At 37.6% G+C, this 26,379-nt stretch overlaps 1 long non-coding RNA gene across 1 annotated transcript in view; it reads right to left on the reverse strand.

Moving 5' to 3' along the window:
- LOC126466630 (uncharacterized) overlaps window positions 1-26,379 on the reverse strand; it is a 94,153-nt gene that overhangs the window by 39,952 nt on the left and 27,822 nt on the right. Inside the window, exons 6-7 of the long non-coding RNA XR_007585985.1 lie at window positions 23,085-24,278; window positions 2,010-16,591 (exon numbers count right to left, since the gene is read on the reverse strand). This is a non-coding gene — a long non-coding RNA (uncharacterized LOC126466630). The remainder of the gene's footprint in view (window positions 1-2,009; window positions 16,592-23,084; window positions 24,279-26,379) is intronic.

Raw genomic sequence — 26,379 nt, forward strand, 5'->3', positions numbered from 1 at the left:
CAACATCACGCACATACCAACTACTTCATACACACTCTCTCACACGTTACATGTCTCCACTATATCATTTCCTCTCGTATCGAAATATTAAGGGACTGTACTTCCTACACCTTTCTACCTCCATAACACATGTCAAAGGGGTAAATTCTTTAACACTAAGCCACAACAAACAAAATAACCAGACACAATATAAACCTTCTTTACAATCTTATCAATAACCAAGGGTCGCTCAAGTGTCTCTTTATTTACTAGTCTTCACTGTATTTCACTTCACAATAGCTAATAACCGCTCCACAACTGGACTCTTTAGAACTTCTACAAATTTTCCACAAAGCGACTCTCCATTACCAACATCAAGTTTCACCTTCATCATCTACATTTTTAACATTTCCTGTTCTCAACATCAGTACAACTCATTTGCCAAATAGGGTTACCAATAATACTTCCTATCCCGTCACACATAAATACTTCCTCACTATCATTATTCTCCACCACACATAACTGAAATAATGAATTCTATGGCTTGGGAAAGGGCCACGTCCTCACACACACACGCCTCCATCCTAAATTTCACCTCACATCAGGTATCTACATCATTTTGACACACATCGTAAATTAACATAATTTCTATAATGTTGGATTTACGTGGGACTTCTCGTTCCAAACAACAAACAGCATGTATACCTCAATGGGAAGGGTCATCAATTACACTTTCTGTACACCTTACATATACTGCAACTTTCACTATAACAACACTTTACTTTTCGCTCTGCGTCTGCAATAGGTTCTTCAAACACCTTCTACTCTCTTCCTAATTTAAACAGTCACGGGTCTTACTCTCATCATCCGGCTCATACAAATCTCCAAAAACTCAATAGTGCAACTCTCATGATCTAATTTCATAACAGGTCTCAAACATCATCAACTTGCTAGTCATTGTCTCTTACACCTATACACTCCAACCACACCTTTGTTCATTCACCTCTAAGAACTCTTGGGACTCTTTCTCACTTTACTTAAACCTATGCCTTCTTCCAATCTCTCTTTTAAACATTGTACCAACATTGCCTTTATCAACACATCATCACTCACTCTACTCTTGGATATACTACCTTCAGTCAGGCTTCCCTCTTTTCACAGGGCACCTACGATTAACTCGCAAACAATTATTATAAATCATCCACATTTCTGCTCAACTCAGGTCTCCTCCTACTCTGCCATACATAGCGTGACAACTGCACCAATACCTACTTTTTCATTTACATTCATATCTCCAACATGCTACCAGCTCACACAAGGGACATCCAAGGATTAACAATTGCCTCGGCAAGGGAATCTCCACCTCATACCATATAAACTCCATTCTCACAAAATACTCTCTTTTCAGTGTTTTCAGCTCATACACATCACCTACATGCTAAATATTTTGTGAATAAACCTATAAACCCTTATCAACTGTCCTAATTTTTAGGGGCTCAATCTACAGGGGGAACAAAATTTCTTTCATAACAATCAAACCAACATGCATTTTGTCTCTTTTCTACTTTCTACACTAGCCTTCAATTCCTTCATCCTCGCTACCTTATCCAAAGTGAATTATTATTTGATTGGTCTTCTATTCGTACATCTCTCTACCAACTTCAAAGGATATTATACTCACTGGGACAATACATATTCACCTCTATGGATTATCATTTCGTCAAGTCACACACACTACTAGATCACCGTATCACTAACTGTCCAAACTCAAATCTTGTAGGCAGGATATACAGGGGCAACATTAGTTCACAAACCATTCACCACCAAACTCAGCAATTCAACTTCACTTCATCATACCTCTTCACTACCACACCTCATTCCTAACTTTTTTACATTTTCTCTGTGGTACTATTTTATTTCCTCATCTAAACATTAACCTCTACACTGACACAACATTTTTTTTTTTCTTCTCTGCACCATTCCTCAACCTCGTATTATACCACCTTTACAATACTTAACATCAACTTCACCTTACTCACGTTTTTAACTCTACTTCAAACCATACACCATCGGTTACTCCATTCTTTCGAAAACTAGAACATCACTACTTCAGTACCTTCATCATTTCTAATTACCACATTACTCCAATTTCATAAACCTCCACATCACGCACATACCAACTACTTCATACACACTCTCTCACACGTTACATGTCTCCACTATATCATTTCCTCTCGTATCGAAATATTAAGGGACTGTACTTCCTACACCTTTCTACCTCCATAACACATGTCAAAGGGGTAAATTCTTTTACACTAAGCCACAACAAACAAAATAACCAGACACAATATAAACCTTCTTTACAATCTTATCAATAACCAAGGGTCGCTCAAGTGTCTCTTTATTTACTAGTCTTCACTGTATTTCACTTCACAATAGCTAATAACCGCTCCACAAGTGGACTCTTTAGAACTTCTACAAATTTTCCACAAAGCGACACTCCATTACCAACATCAAGTTTCACCTTCATCATCTACATTTTTAACATTTCCTGTTCTCAACATCAGTACAACTCATTTGCCAAATAGGGTTACCAATAATACTTCCTATCCCGTCACACATAAATACTTCCTCACTATCATTATTCTCCACCACACATAACTGAAATAATGAATTCTATGGCTTGGGAAAGGGCCACGTCCTCACACACACACGCCTCCATCCTAAATTTCACCTCACATCAGGTATCTACATCATTTTGACACACATCGTAAATTAACATAATTTCTATAATGTTGGATTTACGTGGGACTTCTCGTTCCAAACAACAAACAGCATGTATACCTCAATGGGAAGGGTCATCAATTACACTTTCTGTACACCTTACATATACTGCAACTTTCACTATAACAACACTTTACTTTTCGCTCTGCGTCTGCAATAGGTTCTTCAAACACCTTCTACTCTCTTCCGAATTTAAACAGTCACGGGTCTTACTCTCATCATCTCACTCATACAAAACTCCAAAAACTCAATACTGCAACTCTCATGATCAAATTTCATAACAGGTCTCAAACATCATCAACTTGCTAGTCATTGTTTCTTACATCTATACACTCCAACCACACCTTTGTTCATTCACCTCTAAGAACTCTTGGCACTCATTTTCACTTTACTTAAACCTATGCCATCTTCCAACCTCTCTTTTAAAAAATGTACCCACATTGCCTTTATCAACACATCATCACTCACTCTACTCTTGGATATACTACCTTCAGTCAGGCTTCCCTCTTTTCACAGGGCACCTACGATTAACTCGCAGACAATTATTATAAATCATCCACATTTCTGCTCAACTCAGGTCTCCTCCTACTCTGCCATATATAGCGTGTCAACTGCACCAATACCTACTTTTTCATTTACATTCATATCTACAACATGCTACCAGCTCACACAAGGGACATCCAAGGATTAACAATTGCCTGGGCAATGAGAATCTCCACCTCATACCCTATAAACTCCATTCACGCAAAATACTCTCTTTTCAGTGTTTTCAGCTCATACACATCACCTACATTCCAAATATTTTGAGAATAAACCTATAAACCCTTATCAACTATCCCAATTACAGGATCAAACTACAGGGGGAACAAAACTTGTTTCATAACAATCAAACCAACATACATTTTTTCTCTTTTCTACGTTCTACACTCGCTTTCAAATCCCTCATCCTCGCTACCTCATCCAAAGCGAATTATTATTTGATTGGTCTTCTATTCGTACATCTCTCTACCAACTTCAAAGGATATTTTACTCTCTCGGACAATACATATTCACCTCTATGGATTATCATTTCAACAAGTCACACACACTACTAGATCACGGTATCACTAACTGTCCAAACTCAAATCTTGTAGGGAGGATGTACAGGGGCAACATTAGTTCACAAACCATTCACCACCAAACACAGCAATTCGACTTCACTTCATAACACCTCTTCACTACCACACCTCATTCCTAACAATTTTACATTTTCTCTGGGGTACTGTTTTATTTCCTCATCTACACATTAACCTCTACACTGACACAACCTTTTTTTACCTTTTCTGTACCATTCTACAACCTTGTATTATAACACCTATACAAAATTTAACATCAACTTCACCTTACTCAGGTAGTTCACAAACCATTCACCACCAAACACAGCAATTTGACTTCACTGCATCACACCTCTTCACTACCACACCTCATTCCTAACTATTTTACATTTTCTCTGGGGTACTGTATTACTTCCTCATCTACACATTAACCTCTACACTGACACAACCTTTCTTTACCTTCTCTGCACCATTCTACAACCTAGTATTATAACACGTATACAAAATTTAACATCAATTTCACCTTACTCAGGTTTTTAACTCTACTTCAAACCATACACCATCGGTTACTCCATTCTTTCGAAAACTAGAACATCACTACTTCAGTACCATCATCATTTCTAATTACCACATTACTCCAATTTCATAAACCTCCACATCACGCACATACCAACTACTTCATACACACTCTCTCACATGTTACATGTCTCCACTATATCATTTCATCTCGTATTCGAAATGTTAAGGGACTGTACTTCCTACACCTTTCTACCTCCATAACACATGTCAAAGGGTACATTCTTTTACACTAAGCCACAACAAACAAAATAACCAGACACAATATAAATCTTCTTTACAATCTTATCAATAACGAAGGGTTGTTCAAGTGTCTCTTTGTATTCGAAATGTTAAGGGACTGTACTTCCTACACCTTTCTACCTCCATAGCACATGTCAAAGGGTACATTCTTTTACACTAAGCCACAACAAACTAAATAACCAGACACAATATAAACCTTCTTTACAATCTCATCAATAACCAAGGGTTGTTCAAGTGTCTCTTTGTTTACTAGTCTTCACTGTATTTCACTTCGCAATAGCTAATAACCTCTCCACAAGTGGACTCTTTAGAACTTCTACAAATTTTAATGGTAACACAATCACACTCCACAAAGCGACCCTCCATTACCAACATCAAGTTTCACCTTCATCATCTACATTTTTAACATTTCCTGTTCTCAACATCAGTACAATGCATTTGCCAAATAGGGGTACCAATAAAACTTCTTATCCCGTCACACACAAATACATCCTCACTATCATTATTCTCCACCACACATAACTGAAATAATTAATTCTATGGATTGGGAAAGAACTACGTCCTCACACACACACGCCTCCATACTAAATTTCACCTCACATCAGGTATCTACACCATTTCGACACACATCGTAAATTAACATAATTTCTATAATGTTGGATTTACGTGGGAGCTTCTCGTTCCAAACAACAGTCAGCATGTATACCTCAATGGGAAGGGCCATCAATTACACTTTCTGTACACCTTACATATACTGCAACTATCACTATAACAACACTTTACCTTTCACTCTGTATCTGCAATAGGGTCTTCAAACACCTTCTACTCTCTTCCTAATTTAATCAGTCACGGGTCTTACTCTCATCATCCGTCTCATACAAATCTCCAAAAACTCAATAATGCAACTCTCATGATCAAATTTCATAACAGGTCTCAAACATCATCAACTTGCTAGTCATTGTTTCTTACATCTATACACTCCAACCACACCTTTGTTCAGTCACCTCTAAGATTTCTTGGGACTCTTTCTCACTTTACTTAAATCTATGCCTTCTTCCAATCTCTCTTTTAAACATTGTACCCACATTGCCTTTATCAACACATCATCACTCACTCTACTCTTGGATATACTATCTTCAGTCAGGCTTCCCTCTTTTCACAGGGCACCTACGATTAACTCGCAAACAATTATTATAAATCATCCACATTTCTGCTCAACCTACGTCTCCTCCTACTCTGCCATACATAGCGTGACAACTGCACCAATACCTACTTTTTCATTTACATTCATATCTCCAACATGCTACTAGCTCACACAAGGAACATCCAAGGATTAACAATTGCCTCGGCAAGGGAATCTCCACCTCATACCATATAAACTCCATTCTCACAAAATACTCTCTTTTCAGTGTTTTCAGCTCATACACATCACCTACATTCTAAATATTTTGAGAATAAACCTATAAACCCTTATCAACTATCCTAATTTTTAGGGGATCATTCTACAGGGGGAACAAAATTTCTTTCATAACAATCAAACCAACATGCTTTTGTCTCTTTTCTACTTTCTACACTAGCCTTCAATTCCCACATCCTCGCTACCTTATCCAAAGTGAATTATTATTTGATTGGTCTTCTATTCGTACATCTCTCTACCAACTTCAAAGGATATTATACTCTCTGGGACAATACATATTCACCTCAATGGATTATCATTTCGTCGAGTCACACACACTACTAGATCACCGTATCACTAACTGTCCAAACTCTAATCTTGTAGGCAGGACGGACAGGGGCAACATTAGTTCACAAACCATTCACCATCAAACTCAGCAATTCGACTTCACTTCATCACACCTCTTCACTACCACACCTCATTCCTAAATTTTTTACATTTTCTCTGGGGTAATGTTTTATTTCCTCATCTAAACATTAACCTCTACACAGACACAACCTTTTTTTACCTTCTCTGCACCATTCTCCAACCTTGTATTGCAACACCTATACAAAATTTAACGTCAACATCACCTTACTCACGTTTTTAACTCTACTTCAAACCATACACCATCGGTTACTCCATTCTTTTGAAAACTAGAACATCACTACTTCAGTACCATCATCATTTCTAATTACCACATTACTCCAATTTCATAAACCTCCACATCACGCACATAACAACTACTTCATACACACTCTCTCACAAGTTACATGTCTCCACTATATCATTTCCTCTCGTATTCGAAATGTTAAGGGACTGTACTTCCTACACCTTTCTACCTCCATAACACATGTCAAAGGGTACATTCTTTTACACTAAGCCACAACAAACAAAATAATCAGACACAATATAAACCTTCTTTACAATCTTATCAATAACCAAGGGTCGCTCAAGTGTCTCTTTATTTACTAGTCTTCACTGTATTTCACTTCACAATAGCTAATAACCTCTCCACAAGTGGACTCTTTAGAACTTCTACAAATTTTAATGGTAACACAATCACACTCCACAAAGCGACCCTCCATTACCAACATCAAGTTTCACCTTCATCATCTACATTTTTAACATTTCCTGTTCTCAATATCAGTACAACGCATTTGCCAAATACGGGTACCAATAAAACTTCTTATCCCGTCACACACAAATACATCCTCACTATCATTATTCCCCACCACACATAACTGAAATAATTAATTCTATGGATTGGGGAAGAACTACGTCCTCACACACACACACACACGCCTCCATCCTAAATTTCACCTCACATCAGGTATCTACATCATTTCGACACACATCGTAAATTAACATAATTTCTATAATGTTGGATTAACGTGGGAGCTTCTCGTTCCAAACAACAATCAGAATGTATACCTCAATGGGGAGGGCCATCAATTACACTTTCTGTACACCCTACATATACTGCAACTGTCACTATAACAACACTTTACTTTTCACTCTGTATCTGCAATAGGGTCTTCAAACACCTGTTACTCTCTTCCTAATTTAAACAGTCACGGGTCTTACTCTCATCATCCGGCTCATACAAATCTCCAAAAACTCAATAATGCAACTCTCATGATCAAATTTCATAACAGGTCTCAAACATCATCAACTTGCTAGTCATTGTGTCTTACATCTATACACTCCAACCACACCTTTGTTCAGTCACCTCTAAGATTTCTTGGGACTCTTTCTCACTTTACTTAAATCTATGCCTTCTTCCAATCTCTCTTTTAAACATTGTACCCACATTGCCTTTATCAACACATCATAACTCAGTCTACTCTTGGATATACTATCTTCAGTCTGGCTTCCCTCTTTTCACAGGGCACCTACGATTAACTCGCAAACAATTATTATAAATCATCCACATTTCTGCTCAACTCAGGTCTCCTCCTACTCTGCCATACATAGCGTGACAACTGCACCAATACCTACTTTTTCATTTACATTCATATCTCCAACATGCTACCAGCTCACACAAGGGACATCCAAGGATTTACAATTGCCTCGGCAAGGGAATCTCCACCTTATACCATATAAACTCCATTCTCACAAAATACTCTCTTTTCAGTGTTTTCAGCTCATACACATCACCTACATTCTAAATATTTTGAGAATAAACCTATAAACCCTTATCAACTATCCTAATTTTTAGGGGATCAATCTACAGGGGGAACAAAATTTATTTCATAACAATCAAACCAACATGCATTTTGTCTCTTTTCTACTTTCTACACTCGCTTTCAATTCCCTCATCCTCGTTACCTCATCCAAGGCGAAATATTATTTGATTGGTCTTCTATTCGTACATCTCTCTACCAACTTCAAAGGATATTTTACTCTCTGGGACAATACATATTCACCTCTATGGATTATCATTTCCACAAGTCACACACACTACTAGATCACCGTATCACTAACTGTCCAAACTCAAATCTTGTAGCCAGGATGTACAGGGGCAAAATTAGTTCACAAACCATTCACCACCAAACACAGCAATTCGACTTCACTTCATCACACCTCTTCACTACCACACCTCATTCCTAACTTTTTTTACATTTTCTCTGGGGTACTGTTTTATTTCCTCATCTACACATTAACCTCTACACTGACACAACCTTTTTTTACCTTCTCTGCACCATTCTACAACCTTGTAATATAACACCTATACAAAATTTAACATCAACTTCATCTTACTCACGTTTTTAACTCTACTTCAAACCATACACCATCAGTTACTCCATTCTTTCGAAAACTAGAACATCACTACTTCAGTACCTTCATCATTTCTAATTACCACATTACTCCAATTTCATAAACCTCCACATTACGCACATACCAACTACTTCATACACACTCTCTCACACGTTACATGTCTCCACTATATCATTTCCTCTCGTATTCGAAATATTAAGGGACTGTACTTCCTACACCTTTCTACCTCCATAACACATGTCAAAGGGGTAAATTCTTTTACACTAAGCCACAACAAACAAAATAACCAGACACAATATAAACCTTCTTTACAATCTTATCAATAACCATGGGTCCCACAAGTGTCTCTTTATTTGCTACTCTTCACTGTATTTCACTTCACAATAGCTAATAACCGCTCCACAAGTGGACTCTTTAGAACGTCTACAAATTTTAACTGTAACACAATCACACTCCACAAAGCGACTCTCCATTACCAACATCAAGTTTCACCTTCATCATCTACATTTTTAACCTTTCCTGTTCTCAACATCAGTACAACTCATTTGCCAAATAGGAGTACCAATAATACTTCTTATCCCGTCACACATAAATACTTCCTCACTTAAATACTTCCTCACTATCATTTTCTCCACCACACATAACTGAAATAATTAATTCTATGGCTTGGGAAAGGGCCACGTCCTCACACACACATGCCTCCATCCTAAATTTCTCCTCACATCAGGTACCTACATCATTTTGACACACATCGTAAATTAACATAATTTCTATAATGTTGGATTTACGTGGGAGCTTCTCGTTCCAAACAACAATCAGCATGTATACATCAATGGGAAGGGCCATCAATTACACTTTCTGTACACCTTACATATACTGCAACTGTCACTATAACAACACTTTACTTTTCGCTCTGTATCTGCAATAGGGTCTTCACACTCCTTCTACTCTCTTCCTAATTTAAACAGTCACGGGTCTTACTCTCATCATCCGGCTCATACAAATCTCCAAAAACTCAATAATGCAACTATCATGATCAAATTTCATAACAGGTCTCAAACATCATCAACTTGCTAGTCATTGTTTCTTACGTCTATACACTCCAACCACACCTTTGTTCATTCACCTCTAAGATTTCTTGGGACTCTTTCTCACTTTACTTAAATCTATGCCTTCTTCCAATCTCTCTTTTAAACATTGTACCCACATTGCCTTTATCAACACATCATCACTCACTCTACTCTTGGATATACTATCTTCAGTCAGGCTTCCCTCTTTTCACAGGGCACCTACGATTAACTCGCAAACAATTATTATAAATCATCCACATTTCTGCTCAACTCAGGTCTCCTCCTACTCTGCCATACATAGCGTGACAACTGCACCAATACCTACTTTTTCATTTACATTCATATCTCCAACATGCTACCAGCTCACACAAGGGACATCCAAGGATTAACAATTGTCTCGGCAAGGGAATCTCCACCTCATACCAAATAAACTCCATTCTCACAAAATACCCTCTTTTCAGTGTTTTCAGCTCATGCACATCACCTACATTCTAAATATTTTGAGAAGAAACCTATAAACCCTTATCAACTATCCTAATTTTTAGGGTATCATTCTACAGAGGAACAAAATTTCTTTCATAACAATCAAACCAACATGCATTTTGTCTCTTTTCTACTTTCTACACTCGCTTTCAATTCCCTCATCCTCGCTACCTTATCCAAAGTGAATTATTATTTTATTGGTCTTCTATTCGTACATCTCTCTACCAACTTCAAAGGATATTATACTCTTTGGGACAATACATATTCACCTCTATGGATTATCATTTCGTCAAGTCACAGACACTACTAGATCACCGAATCACTAACTGTCCAAACTCTAATCTTGTAGGCAGAACGGACAGGAGCAACATTAGTTCACAAAGCATTCATCACCAAACTCAGCATTTCGACTTCACTTCATCACACCTCTTCACTACCACACCTCATTCCTGACTTTTTTACATTTTCTCTGGGGTAATGTTTTACTTGCTCATCTAAACATTAACCTCTACACAGACACAACGTTTTTTTACCTTCTCTGCACCATTCTCCAACCTTGTATTATCACACCTATACAAAATTTAACATCAACTTCACCTTACTCAGGTTTTTAACTCTACTTCAAACCATACACCATCAGTTACTCCATTCTTTCGAAAACTAGAACATCACTACTTCAGTACCTTCATCATTTCTAATTATCACATTACTCCAATTTCATAAACCTCCACATCACGCACATACCAACTACTTCATACACACTCTATCACACGTTACATGTCTCCACTATATCATTTCCTCTCGTATCGAAATATTAAGGGACTGTACTTCCTACACCTTCCTACCTCCATAACACATGTCAAAGGGGTAAATTCTTTTACACTAAGCCACAACAAACAAAATAACCAGACACAATATAAACCTTCTTTACAATCTTATCAATAACCAAGGGTCGCTCAAGTGTCATTTTATTTCCTAGTCTTCACTGTATTTCACTTCACAATAGCTAATAACCGCTCCACAACTGGACTCTTTAGAACTTCTACAAATTTTCCACAAAGCGACTCTCCATTACCAACATCAAGTTTCACCTTCATCATCTACATTTTTAACATTTCCTGTTCTCAACATCAGTACAACTCATTTGCCAAATAGGGTTACCAATAATACTTCCTATCCCGTCACACATAAATACTTCCTCACTATCATTATTCTCCACCACACATAACTGAAATAATGAATTCTATGGCTTGGGAAAGGGCCACGTCCTCACACACACACGCCTCCATCCTAAATTTCACCTCACATCAGGTATCTACATCATTTTGACACACATCGTAAATTAACATAATTTCTATAATGTTGGATTTACGTGGGACTTCTCGTTCCAAACAACAAACAGCATGTATACCTCAATGGGAAGGGTCATCAATTACACTTTCTGTACACCTTACATATACTGCAACTTTCACTATAACAACACTTTACTTTTCGCTCTGCGTCTGCAATAGGTTCTTCAAACACCTTCTACTCTCTTCCTAATTTAAACAGTCACGGGTCTTACTCTCATCATCCGGCTCATACAAATCTCCAAAAACTCAATAGTGCAACTCTCATGATCTAATTTCATAACAGGTCTCAAACATCATCAACTTGCTAGTCATTGTCTCTTACACCTATACACTCCAACCACACCTTTGTTCATTCACCTCTAAGAACTCTTGGGACTCTTTCTCACTTTACTTAAACCTATGCCTTCTTCCAATCTCTCTTTTAAACATTGTACCAACATTGCCTTTATCAACACATCATCACTCACTCTACTCTTGGATATACTACCTTCAGTCAGGCTTCCCTCTTTTCACAGGGCACCTACGATTAACTCGCAAACAATTATTATAAATCATCCACATTTCTGCTCAACTCAGGTCTCCTCCTACTCTGCCATACATAGCGTGACAACTGCACCAATACCTACTTTTTCATTTACATTCATATCTCCAACATGCTACCAGCTCACACAAGGGACATCCAAGGATTAACAATTGCCTCGGCAAGGGAATCTCCACCTCATACCATATAAACTCCATTCTCACAAAATACTCTCTTTTCAGTGTTTTCAGCTCATACACATCACCTACATGCTAAATATTTTGTGAATAAACCTATAAACCCTTATCAACTGTCCTAATTTTTAGGGGCTCAATCTACAGGGGGAACAAAATTTCTTTCATAACAATCAAACCAACATGCATTTTGTCTCTTTTCTACTTTCTACACTAGCCTTCAATTCCTTCATCCTCGCTACCTTATCCAAAGTGAATTATTATTTGATTGGTCTTCTATTCGTACATCTCTCTACCAACTTCAAAGGATATTATACTCACTGGGACAATACATATTCACCTCTATGGATTATCATTTCGTCAAGTCACACACACTACTAGATCACCGTATCACTAACTGTCCAAACTCAAATCTTGTAGGCAGGATATACAGGGGCAACATTAGTTCACAAACCATTCACCACCAAACTCAGCAATTCAACTTCACTTCATCATACCTCTTCACTACCACACCTCATTCCTAACTTTTTTACATTTTCTCTGTGGTACTATTTTATTTCCTCATCTAAACATTAACCTCTACACTGACACAACATTTTTTTTTTCTTCTCTGCACCATTCCTCAACCTCGTATTATACCACCTTTACAATACTTAACATCAACTTCACCTTACTCACGTTTTTAACTCTACTTCAAACCATACACCATCGGTTACTCCATTCTTTCGAAAACTAGAACATCACTACTTCAGTACCTTCATCATTTCTAATTACCACATTACTCCAATTTCATAAACCTCCACATCACGCACATACCAACTACTTCATACACACTCTCTCACACGTTACATGTCTCCACTATATCATTTCCTCTCGTATCGAAATATTAAGGGACTGTACTTCCTACACCTTTCTACCTCCATAACACATGTCAAAGGGGTAAATTCTTTTACACTAAGCCACAACAAACAAAATAACCAGACACAATATAAACCTTCTTTACAATCTTATCAATAACCAAGGGTCGCTCAAGTGTCTCTTTATTTACTAGTCTTCACTGTATTTCACTTCACAATAGCTAATAACCGCTCCACAAGTGGACTCTTTAGAACTTCTACAAATTTTCCAAAAAGCGACACTCCATTACCAACATCAAGTTTCACCTTCATCATCTACATTTTTAACATTTCCTGTTCTCAACATCAGTACAACTCATTTGCCAAATAGGGTTACCAATAATACTTCCTATCCCGTCACACATAAATACTTCCTCACTATCATTATTCTCCACCACACATAACTGAAATAATGAATTCTATGGCTTGGGAAAGGGCCACGTCCTCACACACACACGCCTCCATCCTAAATTTCACCTCACATCAGGTATCTACATCATTTTGACACACATCGTAAATTAACATAATTTCTATAATGTTGGATTTACGTGGGACTTCTCGTTCCAAACAACAAACAGCATGTATACCTCAATGGGAAGGGTCATCAATTACACTTTCTGTACACCTTACATATACTGCAACTTTCACTATAACAACACTTTACTTTTCGCTCTGCGTCTGCAATAGGTTCTTCAAACACCTTCTACTCTCTTCCTAATTTAAACAGTCACGGGTCTTACTCTCATCATCTCACTCATACAAAACTCCAAAAACTCAATACTGCAACTCTCATGATCAAATTTCATAACAGGTCTCAAACATCATCAACTTGCTAGTCATTGTTTCTTACATCTATACACTCCAACCACACCTTTGTTCATTCACCTCTAAGAACTCTTGGCACTCATTTTCACTTTACTTAAACCTATGCCATCTTCCAACCTCTCTTTTAAAAAATGTACCCACATTGCCTTTATCAACACATCATCACTCACTCTACTCTTGGATATACTACCTTCAGTCAGGCTTCCCTCTTTTCACAGGTCACCTACGATTAACTCGCAGACAATTATTATAAATCATCCACATTTCTGCTCAACTCAGGTCTCCTCCTACTCTGCCATATATAGCGTGTCAACTGCACCAATACCTACTTTTTCATTTACATTCATATCTCCAACATGCTACCAGCTCACACAAGGGACATCCAAAGATTAACAATTGCCTGGGCAATGGGAATCTCCACCTCATACCCTATAAACTCCATTCACGCAAAATACTCTCTTTTCAGTGTTTTCAGCTCATACACATCACCTACATTCCAAATATTTTGAGAATAAACCTATAAACCCTTATCAACTATCCCAATTACAGGATCAAACTACAGGGGGAACAAAACTTGTTTCATAACAATCAAACCAACATACATTTTTTCTCTTTTCTACGTTCTACACTCGCTTTCAATTCCCTCATCCTCGCTACCTCATCCAAAGCGAATTATTATTTGATTGGTCTTCTATTCGTACATCTCTCTACCAACTTCAAAGGATATTTTACTTTCTCGGACAATACATATTCACCTCTATGGATTATCATTTCAACAAGTCACACACACTACTAGATCACGGTATCACTAACTGTCCAAACTCAAATCTTGTAGGCAGGATGTACAGGGGCAACATTAGTTCACAAACCATTCACCACCAAACACAGCAATTCGACTTCACTTCATAACACCTCTTCACTACCACACCTCATTCCTAACAATTTTACATTTTCTCTGGGGTACTGTTTTATTTCCTCATCTACACATTAACCTCTACACTGACACAACCTTTTTTTACCTTTTCTGTACCATTCTACAACCTTGTATTATAACACCTATACAAAATTTAACATCAACTTCACCTTACTCAGGTAGTTCACAAACCATTCACCACCAAACACAGCAATTTGACTTCACTGCATCACACCTCTTCACTACCACACCTCATTCCTAACTATTTTACATTTTCTCTGGGGTACTGTATTACTTCCTCATCTACACATTAACCTCTACACTGACACAACCTTTCTTTACCTTCTCTGCACCATTCTACAACCTAGTATTATAACACGTATACAAAATTTAACATCAATTTCACCTTACTCAGGTTTTTAACTCTACTTCAAACCATACACCATCGGTTACTCCATTCTTTCGAAAACTAGAACATCACTACTTCAGTACCATCATCATTTCTAATTACCACATTACTCCAATTTCATAAACCTCCACATCACGCACATACCAACTACTTCATACACACTCTCTCACATGTTACATGTCTCCACTATATCATTTCATCTCGTATTCGAAATGTTAAGGGACTGTACTTCCTACACCTTTCTACCTCCATAACACATGTCAAAGGGTACATTCTTTTACACTAAGCCACAACAAACAAAATAACCAGACACAATATAAATCTTCTTTACAATCTTATCAATAACGAAGGGTTGTTCAAGTGTCTCTTTGTATTCGAAATGTTAAGGGACTGTACTTCCTACACCTTTCTACCTCCATAGCACATGTCAAAGGGTACATTCTTTTACACTAAGCCACAACAAACAAAATAACCAGACACAATATAAACCTTCTTTACAATCTTATCAATAACCAAGGGTTGTTCAAGTGTCTCTTTGTTTACTAGTCTTCACTGTATTTCACTTCGCAATAGCTAATAACCTCTCCACAAGTGGACTCTTTAGAACTTCTACAAATTTTAATGGTAACACAATCACACTCCACAAAGCGACCCTCCATTACCAACATCAAGTTTCACCTTCATCATCTACATTTTTAACATTTCCTGTTCTCAACATCAGTACAATGCATTTGCCAAATAGGGGTACCAATAAAACTTCTTATCCCGTCACACACAAATACATCCTCACTATCATTATTCTCCACCACACATAACTGAAATAATTAATTCTATGGATTGGGAAAGAACTACGTCCTCACACACACACGCCTCCATACTAAATTTCACCTCACATCAGGTATCTACATCATTTCGACACACATCGTAAATTAACATAATTTCTATAATGTTGGATTTACGTGGGAGCTTCTCGTTCCAAACAACAATCAGCATGTATACCTCAATGGGAAGGGCCATCAATTACACTTTCTGTACACCTTACATATACTGCAACTATCACTATAACAACACTTTACCTTTCACTCTGTATCTGCAATAGGGTCTTCAAACACCTTCTACTCTCTTCCTAATTTAAACAGTCACGGGTCTTACTCTCATCATCCGTCTCATACAAATCTCCAAAAACTCAATAATGCAACTCTCATGATCAAATTTCATAACAGGTCTCAAACATCATCAACTTGCTAGTCATTGTTTCTTACATCTATACACTCCAACCACACCTTTGTTCAGTCACCTCTAAGATTTCTTGGGACTCTTTCTCACTTTACTTAAATCTATGCCTTCTTCCAATCTCTCTTTTAAACATTGTACCCACATTGCCTTTATCAACACATCATCACTCACTCTACTCTTGGATATACTATCTTCAGTCAGGCTTCCCTCTTTTCACAGGGCACCTACGATTAACTCGCAAACAATTATTATAAATCATCCACATTTCTGCTCAACCTACGTCTCCTCCTACTCTGCCATACATAGCGTGACAACTGCACCAATACCTACTTTTTCATTTACATTCATATCTCCAACATGCTACTAGCTCACACAAGGAACATCCAAGGATTAACAATTGCCTCGGCAAGGGAATCTCCACCTCATACCATATAAACTCCATTCTCACAAAATACTCTCTTTTCAGTGTTTTCAGCTCATACACATCACCTACATTCTAAATATTTTGAGAATAAACCTATAAACCCTTATCAAATATCCTAATTTTTAGGGGATCATTCTACAGGGGGAACAAAATTTCTTTCATAACAATCAAACCAACATGCTTTTGTCTCTTTTCTACTTTCTACACTAGCCTTCAATTCCCACATCCTCGCTACCTTATCCAAAGTGAATTATTATTTGATTGGTCTTCTATTCGTACATCTCTCTACCAACTTCAAAGGATATTATACTCTCTGGGACAATACATATTCACCTCAATGGATTATCATTTCGTCGAGTCACACACACTACTAGATCACCGTATCACTAACTGTCCAAACTCTAATCTTGTAGGCAGGACGGACAGGGGCAACATTAGTTCACAAACCATTCACCATCAAACTCAGCAATTCGACTTCACTTCATCACACCTCTTCACTACCACACCTCATTCCTAAATTTTTTACATTTTCTCTGGGGTAATGTTTTATTTCCTCATCTAAACATTAACCTCTACACAGACACAACCTTTTTTTACCTTCTCTGCACCATTCTCCAACCTTGTATTGCAACACCTATACAAAATTTAACGTCAACATCACCTTACTCACGTTTTTAACTCTACTTCAAACCATACACCATCGGTTACTCCATTCTTTTGAAAACTAGAACATCACTACGTCAGTACCATCATCATTTCTAATTACCACATTACTCCAATTTCATAAACCTCCACATCACGCACATACCAACTACTTCATACACACTCTCTCACACGTTACATGTCTCCACTATATCATTTCATTTCCTCTCGTATTCGAAATATTAAGGGACTGTACTTCCTACACCTTTCTACCTCCATAACACATGTCAAAGGGTAAATTCTTTTACACTAAGCCACAACAAACAAAATAACCAGACACAATTTAAACCTTCTTTACAATCTCATCAATAACCAAGGGTCGCTCAAGTGTCTCTTTATTTACTAGTCTTCACTGTATTTCACTTCACAATAGCTAATAACCTCTCCACAAGTGGACTCTTTAGAACTTCTACAAATTTTAATAGTAACACAATCACACTCCACAAAGCGACTCTCCATTACCTTCATCAAGTTTCACCTTCATCATCAAACATTTTTAACATTTCCTGTTCTCAACATCAGTACAACTCATTTGCCAAATAGGGGTACCAATAAAACTTTTTATCCCGTCACACACAAATACATCCTCACTATCATTGTTCTACACCACACATTACTGAAATAATTAGGTCTATGGATTGGGAAAGAGCTACGTCCCCACAAACACACGCCTCCATCCTAAATTTCACCTCCCATCAGGTAGCTACATCATTTCGACACACATCGTAAATTAACATAATTTCTATAATGTTGGATTTACGTGGGAGCTTCTCGTTCCAAACAACAATCAGCATGTATACCTCAATGGGAAGGGCCATCAATTACACTTTCATTACACCTTACATATACTGCAACTGTCACTATAACAACACTTTACTTTTCACTCTGTATCTGCAATAGGGTCTTCAAACACCTTCTACTCTCTTCCTAATTTAAACAGTCACGGGTCTTACTCTCATCATCCGTCTCATACAAATCTCCAAAAACTCAATAATGCAACTCTCATGATCAAATTTCATAACAGGTCTCAAACATCATCAACTTGCTAGTCATTGTTTCTTACATCTATACACTCCAACCACACCTTTGTTCAGTCACCTCTAAGATTTCTTGGGACTCTTTCTCACTTTACTTAAATCTATGCCTTCTTCCAATCTCTCTTTTAAACATTGTACCCACATTGCCTTTATCAACACATCATCACTCACTCTACTCTTGGATATACTATCTTCAGTCAGGCTTCCCTCTTTTCACAGGGCACCTACGATTAACTCGCAAACAATTATTATAAATCATCCACATTTCTGCTCAACCTAGGTCTCCTCCTACTCTGCCATACATAGCGTGACAACTGCACCAATACCTACTTTTTCATTTACATTCATATCTCCAACATGCTACTAGCTCACACAAGGAACATCCAAAGATTAACAATTGCCTCGGCAAGGGAATCTCCACCTCATACCATATAAACTCCATTCTCACAAAATACTCTCTTTTCAGTGTTTTCAGCTCATACACATTACCTACATTCTAAATATTTTGAGAATAAACCTATAAAACCTTATCAACTATCCTAATTTTCAGGGGATCAATCTTCAGGGTGAACAAAATTTCTTTCATAACAATCAAACCAACATGCATTTTGTCTCTTTTCTACTTTCTACACTCGCTTTCAATTCCCTCATCCTCGCTACCTTATCAAAAGTGAATTATTATTTGATTGGTCTTCTATTCGTACATCTCTCTACCAACTTCAAAGGATATTATACTCTCTGGGACAATACATATTCACCTCAATGGATTATCATTTCGTCGAGTCACACACACTACTAGATCACCGTATCACTAACTGTCCAAACTCTAATCTTGTAGGCAGGACGGACAGGGGCAACATTAGTTCACAAACCATTCACCATCAAACTCAGCAATTCGACTTCACTTCATCACACCTCTTCACTACCACACCTCATTCCTAACTTTTTTACATTTTCTCTGGGGTAATGTTTTATTTCCTCATCTAAACATTAACCTCTACACAGACACAACCTTTTTTTACCTTCTCTGCACCATTCTCCAACCTTGTATTGTAACACCTATACAAAATTTAACCTCAACATCACCTTACTCACGTTTTTAACTCTACTTCAAACCATACACCATCGGTTACTCCATTCTTTCGAAAACTAGAACATCACTACTTCAGTACCATCATCATTTCTAATTACCACATTACTCCAATTTCATAAACCTCCACATCACGCACATACCAACTACTTCATACACACTCTCTCACAAGTTACATGTCTCCACTATATCATTTCCTCTCGTATTCGAAATGTTAAGGGACTGTACTTCCTACACCTTTCTACCTCCATAACACATGTCAAAGGGTACATTCTTTTACACTAAGCCACAACAAACAAAATAACCAGACACAATATAAACCTTCTTTACAATCTTATCAATAACCAAGGGTCGCTCAAGTGTCTCTTTATTTACTAGTCTTCACTGTATTTCACTTCACAATAGCTAATAACCTCTCCACAAGTGGACTCTTTAGAACTTCTACAAATTTTAATGGTAACACAATCACACTCCACAAAGCGACCCTCCATTACCAACATCAAGTTTCACCTTCATCATCTACATTTTTAACATTTCCTGTTCTCAACATCAGTACAACGCATTTGCCAAATAGGGGTACCAATAAAACTTCTTATCCCGTCACACACAAATACATCCTCACTATCATTATTCTCCACCACACATAACTGAATTAATTAATTCTATGGATTGGGGAAGAACTACATCCTCACACACACACACACACACGCCTCCATCCTAAATTTCACCTCACATCAGGTATCTACATCATTTCGACACACATCGTAAATTAACATAATTTCTATAATGTTGGATTAACGTGGGAGCTTCTCGTTCCAAACAACAATCAGAATGTATACCTCAATGGGAAGGGCCATCAATTACACTTTCTGTACACCCTACATATACTGCAACTGTCACTATAACAACACTTTACTTTTCACTCTGTATCTGCAATAGGGTCTTCAAACACCTTCTACTCTCTTCCTAATTTAAACAGTCACGGGTCTTACTCTCATCATCCGGCTCATACAAATCTCCAAAAACTCAATAATGCAACGCTCATGATCAAATTTCATAACAGGTCTCAAACATCATCAACTTGCTAGTCACTGTTTCTTACATCTATACACTCCAACCACACCTTTGTTCATTCACCTCTAAGATTTCTTGGGACTCTTTCTCACTTTACTTAAATCTATGCCTTCTTCCAATCCCTCTTTTAAACATTGTACCCACATTGCCTTTATCAACACATCATCACTCACTCTACTCTTGGATATACTATCTTCAGTCTGGCTTCCCTCTTTTCACAGGGCACCTACGATTAACTCGCAAACAATTATTATAAATCGTCCACATTTCTGCTCAACTCAGGTCTCCTCCTACTCTGCCATACATAGCGTGACAACTGCACCAATACCTACTTTTTCATTTACATTCATATCTTCAACTTGCTACCAGCTCACACAAGGGACATCCAAGGATTAACAATTGCCTCGGCAAGGGAATCTCCACCTCATACCATATAAACTCCATTCTCACAAAATACTCTCTTTTCAGTGTTTTCAGCTCATACACATCACCTACATTCTAAATATTTTGAGAATAAACCTATAAACCCTTATCAACTATCCTAATTTTTAGGGGATCATTCTACAGGGGGAACAAAATTTCTTTCATAACAATCAAACCAACATGCATTTTGTCTCTTTTCTACTTTCTACACTAGCCTTCAATTCCCTCATCCTCGCTACCTTATCCAAAGTGAATTATTATTTGATTGGTCTTCTATTCGTACATCTCTCTACCAACTTCAAAGGATATTATACTCTCTGGGACAATACATATTCACCTCAATGGATTATCATTTCGTCGAGTCACACACACTACTAGATCACCGTATCACTAACTGTCCAAACTCTAATCTTGTAGGCAGGACGGACAGGGGCAACATTAGTTCACAAACCATTCACCACCAAACTCAGCAATTCGACTTCACTTCATCACACCTCTTCACTACCACACCTCATTCCTAACTTTTTTACATTTTCTCTGGGGTAATGTTTCATTTCCTCATCTAAACATTAACCTCTACACAGACACAACCTTTTTTTACCTTCTCTGCACCATTCTCCAACCTTGTATTGCAACACCTATACAAAATTTAACATCAACTTCACCTTACTCACGTTTTTAACTCTACTTCAAACCATACACCATCGGTTACTCCATTCTTTCGAAAACTAGAACATCACTACTTCAGTACCTTCATCATTTCTAATTACCACATTACTCCAATTTCATAAACCTCCACGTCACGCACATACCAACTACTTCATACACACTCTCTCACACGTTACATGTCTCCACTATATCATTTCATTTCCTCTCGTATTCGAAATATTAAGGGACTATACTTCCTACACCTTTCTACCTCCATAACACATGTCAAAGGGTAAATTCTTTTACACTAAGCCACAACAAACAAAATAACCAGACACAATATAAACCTTCTTTACAATCTCATCAATAACCAAGGGTCGCTCAAGTGTCTCTTTATTTACTAGTCTTCACTGTATTTCACTTCACAATAGCTAATAACCTCTCCACAGGTGGACTCTTTAGAACTTCTACAAATTTTAATAGTAACACAATCACACTCCACAAAGCGACTCTCCATTACCTTCATCAAGTTTCACCTTCATCATCAAACATTTTTAACATTTCCTGTTCTCAACATCAGTACAACTCATTTGCCAAATAGGGGTACCAATAAAACTTTTTATCCCGTCACACACAAATACATCCTCACTATCATTGTTCTCCACCACACATTACTGAAATAATTAGGTCTATGGATTGGGAAAGAGCTACGTCCCCACACACACACGCCTCCATCCTAAATTTCACCTCACATCAGGTATCTACATCATTTCGACACACATCGTAAATTAACATAATTTCTATAATGTTGGATTTACGTGGGAGCTTCTCGTTCCAAACAACAATCAGCATGTATACCTCAATGGGAAGGGCCATCAATTACACTTTCATTACACCTTACATATACTGCAACTGTCACTATAACAACACTTTACTTTTCACTCTGTATCTGCAATAGGGTCTTCAAACACCTTCTACTCTCTTCCTAATTTAAACAGTCACGGGTCTTACTCTCATCATCCGGCTCATACAAATCTCCAAAAACTCAATAATGCAACTCTCATGATCAAATTTCATAACAGGTCTCAAACATCATCAACTTGCTAGTCATTGTTTCTTACATCTATACACTCCAACCACACCTTTGTTCAGTCACCTCTAAGATTTCTTGGGACTCTTTCTCACTTTACTTAAATCTATGCCTTCTTCCAATCTCTCTTTTAAACATTGTACCCACATTGCCTTTATCAACACATCATCACTCACTCTACTCTTGGATATACTATCTTCAGTCAGGCTTCCCTCTTTTCACAGGGCACCTACGATTAACTCGCAAACAATTATTATAAATCATCCACATTTCTGCTCAACCTAGGTCTCCTCCTACTCTGCCATACATAGCGTGACAACTGCACCAATACCTACTTTTTCATTTACATTCATATCTCCAACATGCTACTAGCTCACACAAGGAACATCCAAAGATTAACAATTGCCTCGGCAAGGGAATCTCCACCTCATACCATATAAACTCCATTCTCACAAAATACTCTCTTTTCAGTGTTTTCAGCTCATACACATTACCTACATTCTAAATATTTTGAGAATAAACCTATAAAACCTTATCAACTATCCTAATTTTCAGGGGATCAATCTTCAGGGTGAACAAAATTTCTTTCATAACAATCAAACCAACATGCATTTTGTCTCTTTTCTACTTTCTACACTCGCTTTCAATTCCCTCATCCTCGCTACCTTATCAAAAGTGAATTATTATTTGATTGGTCTTCTATTCGTACATCTCTCTACCAACTTCAAAGGATATTATACTCTCTGGGACAATACATATTCACCTCAATGGATTATCATTTCGTCTAGTCACACACACTACTAGATCACCGTATCACTAACTGTCCAAACTCTAATCTTGTAGGCAGGACGGACAGGGGCAACATTAGTTCACAAACCATTCACCATCAAACTCAGCAATTCGACTTCACTTCATCACACCTCTTCACTACCACACCTCATTCCTAACTTTTTTACATTTTCTCTGGGGTAATGTTTTATTTCCTCATCTAAACATTAACCTCTACACAGACACAACCTTTTTTTACCTTCTCTGCACCATTCTCCAACCTTGTATTGTAACACCTATACAAAATTTAACCTCAACATCACCTTACTCACGTTTTTAACTCTACTTCAAACCATACACCATCGGTTACTCCATTCTTTCGAAAACTAGAACATCACTACTTCAGTACCATCATCATTTCTAATTACCACATTACTCCAATTTCATAAACCTCCACATCACGCACATACCAACTACTTCATACACACTCTCTCACAAGTTACATGTCTCCACTATATCATTTCCTCTCGTATTCGAAATGTTAAGGGACTGTACTTCCTACACCTTTCTACCTCCATAACACATGTCAAAGGGTACTTTATTTTACACTAAGCCACAACAAACAAAATAACCAGACACAATATAAACCTTCTTTACAATCTTATCAATAACCAAGGGTCGCTCAAGTGTCTCTTTATTTACTAGTCTTCACTGTATTTCACTTCACAATAGCTAATAACCTCTCCACAAGTGGACTCTTTAGAACTTCTACAAATTTTAATGGTAACACAATCACACTCCACAAAGCGACCCTCCATTACCAACATCAAGTTTCACCTTCATCATCTACATTTTTAACATTTCCTGTTCTCAACATCAGTACAACGCATTTGCCAAATAGGGGTACCAATAAAACTTCTTATCCCGTCACACACAAATACATCCTCACTATCATTATTCTCCACCACACATAACTGAATTAATTAATTCTATGGATTGGGGAAGAACTACGTCCTCACACACACACACACACGCCTCCATCCTAAATTTCACCTCACATCAGGTATCTACATCATTTCGACACACATCGTAAATTAACATAATTTCTATAATGTTGGATTAACGTGGGAGCTTCTCGTTCCAAACAACAATCAGAATGTATACCTCAATGGGAAGGGCCATCAATTACACTTTCTGTACACCCTACATATACTGCAACTGTCACTATAACAACACTTTACTTTTCACTCTGTATCTGCAATAGGGTCTTCAAACACCTTCTACTCTCTTCCTAATTTAAACAGTCACGGGTCTTACTCTCATCATCCGGCTCATACAAATCTCCAAAAACTCAATAATGCAACGCTCATGATCAAATTTCATAACAGGTCTCAAACATCATCAACTTGCTAGTCACTGTTTCTTACATCTATACACTCCAACCACACCTTTGTTCATTCACCTCTAAGATTTCTTGGGACTCTTTCTCACTTTACTTAAATCTATGCCTTCTTCCAATCCCTCTTTTAAACATTGTACCCACATTGCCTTTATCAACACATCATCACTCACTCTACTCTTGGATATACTATCTTCAGTCTGGCTTCCCTCTTTTCACAGGGCACCTACGATTAACTCGCAAACAATTATTATAAATCGTCCTCATTTCTGCTCAACTCAGGTCTCCTCCTACTCTGCCATACATAGCGTGACAACTGCACCAATACCTACTTTTTCATTTACATTCATATCTTCAACTTGCTACCAGCTCACACAAGGGACATCCAAGGATTAACAATTGCCTCGGCAAGGGAATCTCCACCTCATACCATATAAACTCCATTCTCACAAAATACTCTCTTTTCAGTGTTTTCAGCTCATACACATCACCTACATTCTAAATATTTTGAGAATAAACCTATAAACCCTTATCAACTATCCTAATTTTTAGGGGATCATTCTACAGGGGGAACAAAATTTCTTTCATAACAATCAAACCAACATGCATTTTGTCTCTTTTCTACTTTCTACACTAGCCTTCAATTCCCTCATCCTCGCTACCTTATCCAAAGTGAATTATTATTTGATTGGTCTTCTATTCGTACATCTCTCTACCAACTTCAAAGGATATTATACTCTCTGGGACAATACATATTCACCTCAATGGATTATCATTTCGTCGAGTCACACACACTACTAGATCACCGTATCACTAACTGTCCAAACTCTAATCTTGTAGGCAGGACGGACAGGGGCAACATTAGTTCACAAACCATTCACCACCAAACTCAGCAATTCGACTTCACTTCATCACACCTCTTCACTACCACACC

The sequence above is a fragment of the Schistocerca serialis genome, chromosome 1 (genome assembly GCF_023864345.2).
Source record: "Schistocerca serialis cubense isolate TAMUIC-IGC-003099 chromosome 1, iqSchSeri2.2, whole genome shotgun sequence".
NCBI lineage: Eukaryota > Metazoa > Arthropoda > Insecta > Orthoptera > Acrididae > Schistocerca > Schistocerca serialis.